Source organism: Rhinoderma darwinii, chromosome 3 (assembly GCF_050947455.1).
Source record: "Rhinoderma darwinii isolate aRhiDar2 chromosome 3, aRhiDar2.hap1, whole genome shotgun sequence".
Lineage (NCBI taxonomy): Eukaryota > Metazoa > Chordata > Amphibia > Anura > Rhinodermatidae > Rhinoderma > Rhinoderma darwinii.
The window spans coordinates 382,161,387-382,175,778 of NC_134689.1; the positions used below are offsets into that span (position 1 = coordinate 382,161,387).

The 14,392-nt window shown below is 48.3% G+C and overlaps 2 non-coding genes across 2 annotated transcripts; both read right to left on the reverse strand.

The window, feature by feature from the left end:
• Positions 1-9,482: 9,482 nt before the first annotated feature.
• Positions 9,483-9,578, reverse strand: LOC142751374 (small nucleolar RNA U13). Its single transcript, XR_012882920.1, has one exon. It is a non-coding gene; the product is annotated as a small nucleolar RNA U13 (small nucleolar RNA).
• A 4,321-nt stretch (positions 9,579-13,899) lies between these two features.
• On the reverse strand, positions 13,900-13,995 carry LOC142751372 (small nucleolar RNA U13). Its single transcript, XR_012882918.1, has one exon. It is a non-coding gene; the product is annotated as a small nucleolar RNA U13 (small nucleolar RNA).
• Positions 13,996-14,392: the final 397 nt, after the last annotated feature.

The window sequence follows — 14,392 nt, forward strand, 5'->3', positions numbered from 1 at the left end:
CACAGTTCTGCGTGCTCGGTATTACCCTGAGGTCGGACAACCCTCACTAATATTAAGGTGACCACATTTGAGATGCAACACATAATATAATAGCAAGTAACAAATATATAAGGAAAATTGGTCCGCTCACCACTCATTCGAAGTAAAGACGCCACATTCCATGATTATTCAGTACATGGGCATGACCTGCCTAAGTAGAGTCGTGTGTTAATGAACCTTCCCTTACCCATCCTATCCCTCCACCCCCACCTTTAGGAAAGACACGTGACACCGAGGTTGGATGTGAAATGGCCACAGCAGCCGTTTATTAATTTCACAGTTTTATAAAAACAATTTAAATCCGAAACCTTCGGATAACTAGTTAGGAATCCACCCGAGAATTCCTTCTAATAATTCACATGACCCAACATGGGTCAGAATCGTAAATAACAATTTTAACGTTAACATTAACCCGAGCAGAGGAAGTCCTTGAAGACCTTTCAGATATTCCTTTTTTAAGAACACACCGAGTTAGCCATCTGCAAACCACCAATTACCTCCAGCCGTAAACCAGCTCGGAAGCACTGTTCACCTCTGCAGATGGCTCCAACCACTAGAAGTCCACTTCAAGGGGATAACACCCGATGAAGCCCTCAAGTGATATACCGACCACTAGAAGTCCACTTCAAAGGGATAACACCCGATGAAGCCTTCAAGTGATATACCTTCCACCAGAAGACCACTTCAAAGGGATAACACCCGATGAAGTCTTCAACCATGTACCTTTTTTGGGGGACGCATACCCCCGATGCGACCCCCCCACCATTTTGTACTGACTGGCCTCAAGGACTCCCCCCGCCCCAGCGAAACAGGCCTTGACCACCTTAAGCCTGTGAGTTCCGACACACCACCACCGCCCTTTCTATTCCTTCTGCTATCGCCAAGCTCCAAAGATCAATGCCAACCTCGGTCAGATGAACCCCATCACTCCTCCAGAAGTTCCCCACTCCTGACTCCAAATCCCTGTGCCTCACGCAAATGCCCCCGTTTTTTGCTACAAAACGGGACACCGCCCGATTAACTTTAATGCGAGCCTTATTGACTCTCTCCACAGACCTAGCCAACCGCCAATGTTTCCTTGGGACTATGTCCGACCACACTATTACCAACTTGGGATAAGAAACCCACAAACACAACATATCGTGTTTGATATCCCGCACCAACTCACGAAAGGGGCGGACTCCTAAGTCATTCCCACCCACGTGCAACACTAAGACCTCCGGAACCCTATCAAGCCGGGCATATGTCTGGAATTCCGCCAACACCCTGCTCCAAGACATACCTCTAAATCCCAGCCAATGCACAACCGCATCCTGTCGCGGAATGCGCAACTGGCGACCGTCCGGGCGGACGTCCGCCCTCAAAGCCCCCCAGTGCACGTAAGAATGACCCAGCGACCACACCAAACACGGAGGCGAATCTGAAACGGAAAAAACAATTAGACACCACCATATAACATTTCTTAAGCGTTAACAACAAACCTCATAACAAATGGGGGCGGACATAGGACTTAAATCTGTTGGACTCCCAACGACCAATACGCCGCACCCCTTCATCATCCAACCCCCAGCGCCCCGCTTCAGTTGCTGTGCCAATCCTGAAGGAATGAGATGAATATGAGCCCGCCGCGACACCAACCGCCGTCAAACATTTTTTAAATATAGCTCCAAACTGAAACCTGGACAAAAACGACCCGTCCACATGACGTAACAAAGGCAAATCTGGAGACCCCACTTGCGGCTTAAAACCCTGCATGCACTCTACTGGGCACATAACCGACCCCGGGAGGGCGAACAAAACTATCAGCTTACCCTTCCCTAATTGGTCAGTTTTTGACCGACGCAACCATACCTCCAGCCGATCTGCGAATAGGCTCACCTCCCCAGATCTCAGCCCCCCTGCCTGTTTGGTACTTTGCGACACCAACTCACCTATTCTAAATGCCCCAAAGAACGCTAACGAAAAAGCTAACCGAAACAAATCCATTTCGTCTGAAGAACGACAGACCGATGCTAATGAACCGCCCAACGAGCTAAGCAAAGCAAACGACACAGGCCTTCTACTATCCGCCTCCACTCTACCTCGGCGCAACCCCTTCAAAGCCTGTAACACCAGAAATTCCTTCGATACATCCTGAAAGCCTCGCAACTTAAAACCAAACGCCACCGCAGATATGAACCGGTTCACCTTTGCCAATGAAAATCCTGCCTCCCAGGCGTCCCCTAACCAGTACAAAAGTGCCACCAACCTGTCTCTATCCGTATTGACGTCACCCAACTCTCTTACCCACTCCTCCCACTGCCTCCAACAAGCAGAATAAGCACTCCACGTCGTGCGCGCCAAAGACCTTTGTACCAGTTGTTCTACGGGACCGAGACCAGATCCCAAAGATGTTCCGGACAAGCCAAACCGAGACGTTCCGCTCCCGGTGCCAATTGCCGAAACTGGTCCCACTGCGAGCGAGAAAGAGCATCAGTGATACAATTCCGTACTCCCGGCACATGCACCGCCACCACCCACGCGTTCGACGACAAACACACCAACACTAAATGTCGCAACAATTGAACTACCGGAGGAGAGGACGCCGTGATGTTATTAATGGCCAGCACCACCCCCATGTTGTCGCAGTAAAAACGAACCTTCTTATCCCTGAGCCTGTCCCCCCAAATGGTCGCCGCCACCACGATGGGGAACAGCTCGAGCAGGGCCAGATTCCGCGTGAGTCCACTGGACACCCAACTAGCCGGCCATTGACCTGCGCACCACGGACCTCCCCCGTAAGCTCCAAAACCGCCCGCCCCAGCCGCATCCGTAAAATTATTCAAATCACTCGTATCCTGCGCTGGGGCCATCCATAGCGAGCGACCATTGTACTGGCCCAAGAAGTCATCCCAAACCTGAAGATCAGCTCGATGCTCCTCCTTGAGCCGCACAAAATGATGCGGCGCACGCACTCCCGCCGTTGCCGCCGCCAACCGTCTACCAAACACCCTCCCCATTGGCATAATCCGGCAGGCGAAATTCAACTTCCCCAGCAGCGACTGAAGCTCCCGCAGCATCATTTTCTTCAGTCTACAAGCCCGCCGTACCTCCAGCCTCAAAGCACCCAACTTATCCGCAGGGAGACGACACTCCATTGCCACCGAAACTATTTCAATTCCCAAAAAACAAATCGTCGCTACCGGGCCCTCCGTTTTTTCTGGCGCCAAAGGGATCCCAAAATCCCTCGCCACCTTCTGTAGTGCATAAAGCAAATTACCGCAAACCGGCGACCCCCCCGGGCCAACGCACAAAAAATCATCTAAGTAATGGATCAACGAGTCGACCACGGATACTCCCCTCGTTACCCACTCCACGAAGCTACTAAACGCCTCGAAGTATGCACAAGAAAGGGAACACCCCATCGGAAGGCACCGATCCACGTAAAAAGCCCCATTCCAAAAACAACCGAACAGCCGTTGGCTTTCTAGATGAACTGGCAACAACCTGAACGCCGCCTCGATGTCGGTTTTCGCTAGCAGCGCGCCTGGACCCGCAGCCCGCACTAAACCCACCGCCTTATCGAATGAGGTATAGACTACGGAGCACAACTCGTGATCAATCCCGTCATTTACCGACGAACACTTGGGATACGATAAGTGTTGAATCAAACGAAATTTTCCGGGCTCGCGCTTAGGAACAATACCCAACGGGGACACAACTAAATCTTTTACAGGCGAATCAACAAAAGGCCCCGACATGCGACCCAACGAAACTTCTTTTAACAATTTTTCCGACACGACCTTGGCATGCAAGTAAGCCGATTTTAAATTCCTCCGCGTAACCGGAACCTCATAAGGAGGCGGAGGAATAACAAAACCAACACAAAACCCTTCGTAAAGCAACTTAGCCGCCGCCCTATCCGGATACTCATTTAGATAAGGGGCCATCTTTTCCACCCTCACCGGTGACACCCCCTTGACCAGCCGCGGAGGACTGGTTCCCTGACCTCTTTTTTCGCAGACATTTTGCCGCCCCGTGTGATGCACCATTACACTCGGAACACACGTGCTTGAACTTGCACGTGGCCCCGAACTTACACTGGCCTTCATTAAATTGCCAGCAAAACCCCGCCTTTCCCCCGCCGCCTTGTCCAACCTGACTAGACTGGCCTCCTTGGCCGGCGCTCCCGGGAAAGGACTGCCTAACCGGAGCCGTAACCCGTAACCAGAGAGCAATATCCTTCTGGTCCCACCGAATCGCCGGCCGAACCGCTTTCCGCTGACGGAATTGCTCATCGTATCGCAGCCACGCCTGACCCCCATACGCCCTATGAGCCTCCCCAATGGCATCAAAATAACAAAACAACGCCGAACAATTTTCCGGCGCCTTTTCCCCTATCACACTAGCTAATATGGCGAACGCCTGCGACCAATTAACGAACGTCTGCGGGATAAGCCTATACCGCCGCCGTTCCTCCTCGTCCTTTTTACTCTCGTCCCGCTTGCTCTTATCCAAATTAAATTTAGCGAGCGGCAAGAGAGAAAAAATCTCAACATATTCGTCCTTCCAGATCCGCTCACGCACCTCCTGCTTTAAATGCGCCCCCAACAGACCTTCGAAACAAACATACACCTCCCCACGAGCACGATCATCAATACGCACCCGATCGCCATCTTTTTGTGCCTCGGTCTGTACCGACACCGCGACCGCCTCTCTAACCGCCGGCACGGGCCGCGCCTGTAACAATCCCACGTCCCTGGGGCCCTCCCACACTACCGCCGGGGACACTTCCGTGACTACCGGCGCCGCCGCCCTATCTAGGCGCCCGACCAGCTCCCTCAAGCAACCCACTAAATCTGCCAGACCCGCGCCATCGCGCCCGCCCGCGCCACTACCGGCCACCGATGCGACGCTAGCAGCCCCCCCGCCGACACCCGACATAAAAATCGCTGGATATGACAATGATGGAGTTACACACTCACCGGGCCGCACAGGCGCTGTGTTCCCGTCAGCCGGACCATCCTGACCTCGACGATACGCGTCCAGTTCACCTTCCTCCAGCTCTTCTCTCGCAGACGACTGGCCATCCCACCGACATCTTCGGATCGGAGATGATGAAGCGCTGACCGATGGGCCGGCAACCTGCCGCCCGACCGCTGGAACCCAGACTTCCGACCGGACCCCAGACTTCCGACCGGACCTGTTGCCTCAACGTCGCTGCAGATCTAGGCGTCCGTCTTGATGATCCTGAAGAAGCCTGCCCCCTGGCCGGAACATCACCAGGCGGGGCGGCCGTACCTTGTCCTCCAAATCTTCCATCCGATGGGGGAGGGGTGACAGGGAGCCCGGCCTGCGACTCCCTGCTTACCGCCGGACCCCGTCGCGGCTTGGGATTCCTGCCAGGACGCAGGGCCTGGGAAGGGGTGGTCCTCCCAGCTGCCTGGCCTGCAGCGTCCGTGATCGGGCTCCCTCTGCAATGCCGTGTCCGCGGGACTGCCTCAGGACTGAGGCGCTCTGGAGGTCGGGACCGCCGGGAGGGACGGGTCGACCCGGCCTGAGTCGCCGTCACCCCCGGCAACGCTCTCTGCCTGCTCCGAGCAGGAGCGGTTGTTGCCGACTCCCCCCCCCCCCCGCCGCCATAGTCATGCTAGGAAGGGGGCCGGGGGAGGGGAGCCTGTCCCCTGCAACAGACCCCGAACGCCGGGCCTGACGTGGCGAAACGGCGTCCGGGATCCTCGCTAATGCAGCCACGGTCTCTTCCAGCCATCCGGGACCGTGGTGCACAGCAGCGGCACGCAGCCGCTCTAATAAAACTGCCTCCGACATGATTAGTAGCGCGGGCAACGGGGAGCTTGTCTTTCCCTGTGCTAAGCTTGTCTTTCCCTGTGCTACTCCTCCCGCTGCTTCCGGCTCAATGCCGAAAACAGCGGGAAGCGCAGCAACGGCCCCCTGACTCCGCCTTGTCCCTCCTCCAACTCCCTCCAACTCTCCCTTACCTATTAACCCTTTTCCTACCAGGGAGGTCACGGAGGCTTCCCCTTAAGCCCTGCAGGCTGCGTCCAGCCCCTTCTAGAGAGCTACGTCGGGCGTAGGTAGAAATCCAAGGGAAAAAGTTAGAGGTCCAGCACACGATATGATGATTAAGAACTGAAAAGTTCTAAATGCGTAGGCGTTCTCTCCCGGGTTTTTTTAATTTCTTGTTTTCATTTTGACATAATATAATAACATCACATGACCAGTGCTACGGTAAAGTTACTCTTTCAGGCAGGCATAATATGGATGCAATATCCCAAAAAATCCAGAAATAGACTTACTGTAGAAAACCATAAGATCCTATGATGATCTATATCCAGCTTAGTAGAACAATGGGGGGAGGGGTGTCCGAGTATTGCGGCTGTATAATTACTAATATATGCTGCGTCATGAACCCCTCCAGTCTCTACATTCATGCCTAGTGGACCTGAGGCAGCAGAAAGCTGACTTTGGCAGGGCCTAATAGGCATACACTGAAGGCAGACATGGAAGCCTTCGTTACCAGCGGCACCATGCCATCTTGTCGCAAAGTATCTGATGGGGGGGACAGAGGGACCCCCACCTCCTGAAAACACTAAGATGTCTTGGTCGCTATTGACCGTGACATCTAAGCGGATAAATGGACGGGATCGAAACTGATTTCAATCACGCCCGTTAGAGCAGGAGCCCCACTGTCTTTAGACAGCCAGATACACGCTCTAGCCGGTAAGGATTTATGTCACAGCACCGCCAATTCGAAGTGCTGTGGCATAAGTACCCTTAATGATCGGCAAAAAGTAATCTGGGCGATCATTAAGGGGTTAATGGAGCCTGTATTTCCCTGTTTTATATTATTTGGCGAGAGGAGGACACCAATCCGGCATTAAAAACGCGTAGCCAGAATATTTATTAAAATACCGCATTTACAGTTTTATTCAGCAGCGCTATCCACTTCTCCCTTGCCTTGTGTTTGGATTCCGTCTTCATTACATCATCATTGCTCACGAGCGTATTACAGTTTTGTACAACCTTCGAGTTGTACAGAGCGGTAATATGGCGCTCATACAGGTGTATGGGTCCTTACAGTACTTCCTTATGACTGCAATTTCATACAGAGTTTTTTCTGTTGGATTCTGTACGAATCCCATAGGAAATCAATCATGGCATGCGCCATCGGACTCTGTATGTACAGAAGTATAAGAAAGTATTGCCTCTAGAGGAGAATATGTCAGTATATATGGCACCCGACGAGCCTGTACTGCAGCACACATAGGCTGTATGGCTTCTTGCACAGGACTCCATAGTACAGAGCCGCAGGGGCTCTTCGTGCCTCCTCTATTGTATATGAAGCCTAAAAATCATTGGACCGCTCGGTCCCATGACCTCATATCACAGTAGGAAGAAACGTCACAGTGGCCTAATCCTAATCATAAATCTGCACTGAGCAACACCTGCCTCTCACAGGGCTTAACAAGAGCTGGTAGAAATGACAATACACTAGTAATACATTAGTGCTACAGTTTATTGTACCAGCGATCTGACAATCGCTGGCTCAGATCCCTTAGAGCAGTGATCCCCAACCACCGGGCCGCGGTATCTGGTATCCGCCCCGGAGGGCTCAGGGAATTTCGGGCAAAAAACCGCACCAAACTGTGGTGCTGTTTTTCGCCTGGTGTCCGCATATTATTTATTGGTTAACTTTTATTAACTTTTTTTTGGGGGGGAATAGAAAAAAATCGGAAATTTCGCCACTCTTTTTTGCGTCCTAAATCTACGCCGTTTACCGTGTGATATAAATAACACAATAACTTTATTCAGCGGGTTGTTACGATTGCAACGATACCAAATTTGTATAGTTTTTGTATGTTTTACTACTTTTACACAGTAAAAACGCTTTTTTTTCAAAATTATTTGCTTTTGTGTCTCCATAATTGAAGAGCCGTAACGTTTTTATTTTTTCGCCGATGCGGTTGTATGAGGGCTTTTTTTTGTCGTTCTTTGTTTAATTTTTTACAGCGTTCACCGTGCGGGTTAAGTAATGTAATAGATTTATAGTCGGGGTCGTTACGGACGCGGTGATACCAAATATGTGTAACTTTTTTACTTTATTTTGTTTTTTTAATAGTAAAGCAGTTTGTAAGGGGAAAAAGTGGGTTTTTCATTTTTTTTCACATTTTTTTTTTATTAACTTTATTAAACTTTTATTTTTACTTTTTTACTAGTCCCACTAGGGGACTATAATATGCGTTTCTGCGATCGCTATTATAATACACTGCAATACAGAAGTATTGCAGTGTATTATGCCTCCGGCATGATCTAGCAGGCATTCGCTCCAGGCAGACCTGGGGGCCTTTATTAGGCCCCCGGCTGCCATTGGAGACACAGACACTCGGCGATCGTATCGCCGGGTGTCGGTGGGGGAGAGAGGGAGCTCCTTCCCTCTCTCCAAAACCACACAGATGCGGTGCTCGCTATTGAGCACCGCATCTGAGGGGTTAAACGGGTGAGATCGATACTAATATCGATCTCACCCGGCAGAGCAGGGACGCTCCTAGCCCTCAGCTGCCTCTGACAGCTGAGAGCAGGGAGATTTGACAGCTCCCTGCTCTGTTTACTTATTCCGATGCCGCGACGTAAAAAGTCTATGGCATCGGAATAAGGCCCGTTAGTGACTGACGTAGAAACACGATGGGCCGGTCACTAACGGGTTAAAGGGACACTCAAGCCAAAACGAAACTTTCCCATGTGTACCATTATTGGATTCCATGTGTCAGTCTCTCACCTGTTATTTCTATCTCTATATATCAGACTGGGATGTTGCTTAGCAGCCGTGTGAATCAGGCTCGGTGACATGCCTTCTCTACTTGAGTCTATGGAGATCTATGTGTCACCTATCACAGGCTTCAGCAGTTCTTGTACCACACTAGTTTTGCACAGGGGGGATATAAAAGTCTATCATCAGCTACCACTGATACAGGTTCCTGTCACACAGGTATAATGTAGAAAAATATAGTGCAGCCTCCCTGTATGTATACTTATGGTTTCTCAGTTTATTTAAGAGAATATAGCAAGAATGATAATCAGTGTCCCCCAGCATGCAGAAATGGTATGGTCCTTGGCTGGTCATGTGATACTGTGCTGAAGCATCATGGGATTGATAGCAAAGCAGAAAGGAAGAGAAAGCTGGGGAAATCTAAGAATCAAGATGGAGGCTTTTTTAAAGCACAGACAAAGCAGCAGCTTAGAAAGTAAGTACAGTAGACATAAAAGAAGTGTAGAGTGTGGTATACAGTCAGATTGGGGATGCATATATGGAAAGGCATGCTTCTATCAAACATTTTCTTTAAGGAGGTATTGTTAACCAGTAGGAGGCATCATCCATAACAAGTCACCCTATAAAACAACAAAGATTATAGTCAACAATCTATGTGTAATCACCACTGGTTCAGAATCAGAAGGGTAATGTGCCATGTCGTAACAAGAAGGGTGCACATATCACACAGTTGTATGCTCTCCCATTCATCACAGGTCTGAACCAGAAGGATCACAGGTCATTGTGACTCGGTATAACCCTGGGGTCGGACAACACTCACTAATATTAGGGAGACCACATTTGAGCCGCATTGCATCAAGATAACATTACATATAAAAATAACATTGAAATAGCACTTTACAAGCGCTAAGACCAACGGATGCACTGTATGTAGATTGTTTTGTGTTACCACTACATTTACTATACTTACAAATCTGAGGTTTGTAACGCACTTATTGATGATTTTGTTTGCTTTTATAAAGGTAACATTACAGGGCCTTCAGTTGGACGTAATACGAACAAAATACCCAAACTTTTATTAGTCTATTTTGTAAATTGTGCCAGAGGAAACATACACATAGCCGTCATTCATTACTAGGTGATGTCTATTGGCACGCTTCTTATTTCATTTATGGGTGTTTGTACGTTTTGTTTTGCTTTGTTTTTTTGCTGTATCACAATTGATTATCAGTATGTTTTGATTATACTTTATGTCCTGTTCATGCTAAAAAATAAAAATATACAATATTATAAAGAATTTGTCTAGGGTCAGAAGGGTAACATATCACATTTTATATCAGACTGCACACATGGGATCTTCTTTGCATCATAGTTCTAAACCAGAAGCGTTAAGTTTGGTGTAACCCTGAGGTCGGACAACCCTCATTGATATTAAGGTGAACATATTTGAGCCGCGTCACATAATATATTAACATCACATGACTAGTGCTACGGTAAAGTTACGATTTCAGACAGGCATAATATGGATGCAATACCCCAAAAATTCGGAAATAGATAATCATAGGAGGGGGCGAGTGTTGCGGCTGTACAACAGCTGTATAATTACTAGCATACACTGTGTCATGAACCCCACGAGCCTCTATATTCGCAAATAGCGGACCCGAGGCGGCAGAAAGCTGACTTTGGCAGGGCCTAATAAGCATACACTGAAGGCAGACCAGGAGGCCTTTGTTACAATCGGCACCATGCGATCTCGTCGTGAGGGAGCTGATGGGGTGACAGAGGGAGCCCCCACCCTCTGAAAACACTTAGATGCTGCTGATACTATTGACCGTGATATCCCAGGGGATAAACGGACAGGATAGAAGCTGATTTCAATCCTGTCCATTAGAGCAGGATCCCGGCTGTCTTTAGACATCCGGATACATGCTCTAGCCAGCAAGGGAAACCCGTGCCGGGCTTATGTCACAGTGCCGCCTTTTCAGAGCGCTGTGGCATAAGTACCCTCAATGACTGACAAAAAGTTGTATGGGCGGTCATTCAGGGGTTAATGGAGAGTGTATTTCCCTGTTTTATATTATTTGGTCTGAGGAAGATGCCAGTCCTGCATTGAAACGCGTAGCCAGAATAAATTTATCTTATTACTCTCCCGGTTTAACCCTGCCTGACTCCGCCTTTAGCGCCCAGACTTGTCAGTGGCGCAATTGCCCTGCCTCTCTCTCTGTGTACTTCCCAGGTGACCCTTTGTTATTTCTTACGGTCTCTGTCTTAGCTGTTTGTTAGTTTCACTTGTACCAGTATAGGGAACGCCGCCCAGTTGTGCGCCGTCGTTTAGGTTGGGTCGTACAAATAGGTAGGGACCACACTGTTTACTGTGTATTTGTTCATGACATCATCATTGCACACAAGCGTATTACAGTTTCGTACAACCTTCGAGTTGTGCAGAGCGGTAATTTGGCGCTCATACAGGTGTATGGGTCTTTACTGTACTTCCTCATACCTTCAATTTCATACAGAGTTTTTTCTGTTGGATTCTGTACGAATCACATAGGAAATCAATCATGGCATGCGCCATCGGACTCTGTATGTACAGAAGTATAAGAAAGTATTGCCTCTAGAGGAGAATATCTCAGTATATATGGCACCCAACGAGCCTTTACTGCAGCACTCATAGGCTGTATGGCTTCTTGCACAGGACTCCATAGTACAGAGCCGCATGGACTCTTCGTGTCTCCTCTATTGTATATGAGGTCTAAAAATCATTGGACAGCTCGGTCACATGACCTAATCACAGTGGGAAGAAACGTCACAGTGGCCTAATCCTAATCATAAATCTGCACTGAGCGATACCTGCCTCTCACAGGGCTTAACAAGAGCCGGTAAAAATGACAATACACTAGTAATACATTAGTGCTACAGTTTATTGTACCAGCGATCTGACAATCGCTGGTTCAGATCCCTTAGAGCAGTGATCCCCAACCACCGGGCCGCGGTATCTGGTATCAACCCCGGTGGCCTCAGGGAATTTCGGCCGAAAAACCGCACCAAACTGTGGTGTTGTTTTTCGCCCAGTGTCCGCTGCAGAAAACTACTGAACATTAGCTGGCCTGCTAACAGATTAGCATCCTGGGATGACGTTTCATCCCAGGAGACCGCTGCTGGTCCCAGTTCCAACTGCATATGCAGATACAGTTGAATTGAATGCTGGAGCAAGGAGTGACGGCTCCTTGCCCCAGCATCCATTCTGCAGTGAGCGGCTCAGCGCAGGCAGGCGCGATGTAGTGATGTCATCGCGCCTGTCTGCGCCAAGTCACTCATAGCACAGACCGGAGGAGAAGGATCCTCCACCCGTCGTAGGAACGGGGATAGGTAAGTAATTGTGTTATTATTTTTTATTAGGCACATATGGGGGCATTATACTGGGTATAGGAGGGGGGCTGATATGGTGGCAGCTATGGGAGCATTTTACTGTATGGGGCAGCTAAGGGGGGCATTATACTGTGGGGGTAGCTATGGGGAGCATTATACTGTGAGGGGGCAGCTGTGTGGAGCATTATACTGTGGGGGGGCAGCTATGTGGGGCATTATACTGTGGGGGGCAGCTATGTGGAGCATTATACTGTAGGGGCAGCTATGTGGAGCATTATACTGTAGGGGCAGCTATGGGGAGCATTATACTATGAGGGGGCAGCTATGGAGACCATTATACTATGGGGCGTTATACTGTGTGGGGGAAGCTATGAGGAGCATTATATTGTGTGGGGCATTATACTGTGGAGGCAGCTATGGTGCGCATTATACTGTGGGGGGAAGCTAAGGGGAGCATAATTCTATAGAGGCATTATACTATGGGGGCACTATACTGAGTGGGGGAAGCTATGGGGATCATTATACTGCGTTGGGGCATTATACCGTGGAGGCAGCTATGGGGGCATTATACTGTGAGGACATCCATGGGGACTATTGGGCAAGGCGGCTGGGCAGAGGCGCAGGGGGGGCCAAGCTGAATTCTTGCACCATGGTCCATGAGCCTTTAGCTATGGCCCTGCTGGTATTTGTTGTGGGTTTTACCGCTTCATTGAATTCAAAGGGGAAAACCCGCAACAAATAAGCAGCATTTATGCAAATACAATTGACATTCTGCGGAATAAAATTCTGCACCGCAGGTCAATTTCTGAGCATTTTTTCTACTCACTATTTATGCAGCATGTGGATGAGACTTGTTTTATCTCATCCACTTTGCTGCTACTGAATTGTGCTGCGGAAAATCCAGGTATTATCACACAGGTATACGCCATATTTACGCAATGTGTAAACTGACCCTAACTGCCCCCCATGGCCCCGCCCTGTTTTCAGTAGTAAATAAAAAAAATATTAAAAGTTCAAAAAACCTTTTCCCGTTTATCCTCTGAAGAAAAAAAGAAAAAATTATACAGTAAACAAACTTGATTTCCCGCATCCGTAAAACTCGGAACTATTACAGTATAACATTATTTAACTCACACAGTAAACGCCATAAAACAAAATGAAACGACAGAATCGCTGTTTTGTGGCCACATCAACCCTAAAAAAAAGTCATATAAAGTGACCAAAAAGTCATATGTACCAAAAATGGTACAAATAAAAACTACAGCTCATCCCGCAAAAAATAAGCCCTCACACCGCTCAACTGACGGAGAAATTAAAAGTTATGGCTTTCAGAATTTGGCGAAATAAAACAAAAAATTTGTAATAAATATTTTTTTCTTTGTAAAAGTAGTAAAACACAAATAAAACGATAAAAAAAATCTAATGCTGTAAGCGTATTGACCCGCAGAATAAAGTTAAGTTGTCGTTTTTACGGCACGAAGTGAAAACGAAACCCCTCCCACAAAGAAAAATGGAGGAACCGCTGTTTTTTTTCCCATTCCACTCCACAAATACTTTGTTTTCTAGTTTCCCAGTACATTTTACAATATCCTGAAAAACAATAACTTATCCCATAAAAGTAACAATACCCATAATTTCAGACTCCAGGAAACAAATTTTAGAAATCCCAATTATAATGTAAAGAATTATAATCTATTATTTAAAGTGATACACGCCTGGTTCAGGATCAGAAGGGTAATGTGCCACGTCGTAACAGGAAGGTTGCACATGTCACACAGTTGTGTGCTCTCCCATTCATCACACTTCTGAACCAGAAGGATCACCAGTCTGTGCGCTCGGTCTAACCCTGGGGTCGGGCAACACTCACTAATATTACGGTGACCACATCTGAGGTGCGAAACATCGAGGTAACATTACATATCAAAAAAGCATTGCACCAGCACTCTACGAGGGCTAAAACCACCAGATGCACTGTATGTAGATTATTTTGTATCACTGCTACGTTTACTTACATATATGAGGTTCTTACTGCACGTATTGATGACTTATTTATGCTTCTAAAAGGGCAACGTTACAGGACCTTCAGACCGGCGTAATCCGGAAAAAATACCCAAACCCCCCTTTGTGGGAAAGATGTTGTCAAGTGATCTCGTTTCCCATTTGGTAATATTGCGCTCGCATCACAGTAATCCCATAAATTTTACTGCGACTCATGTG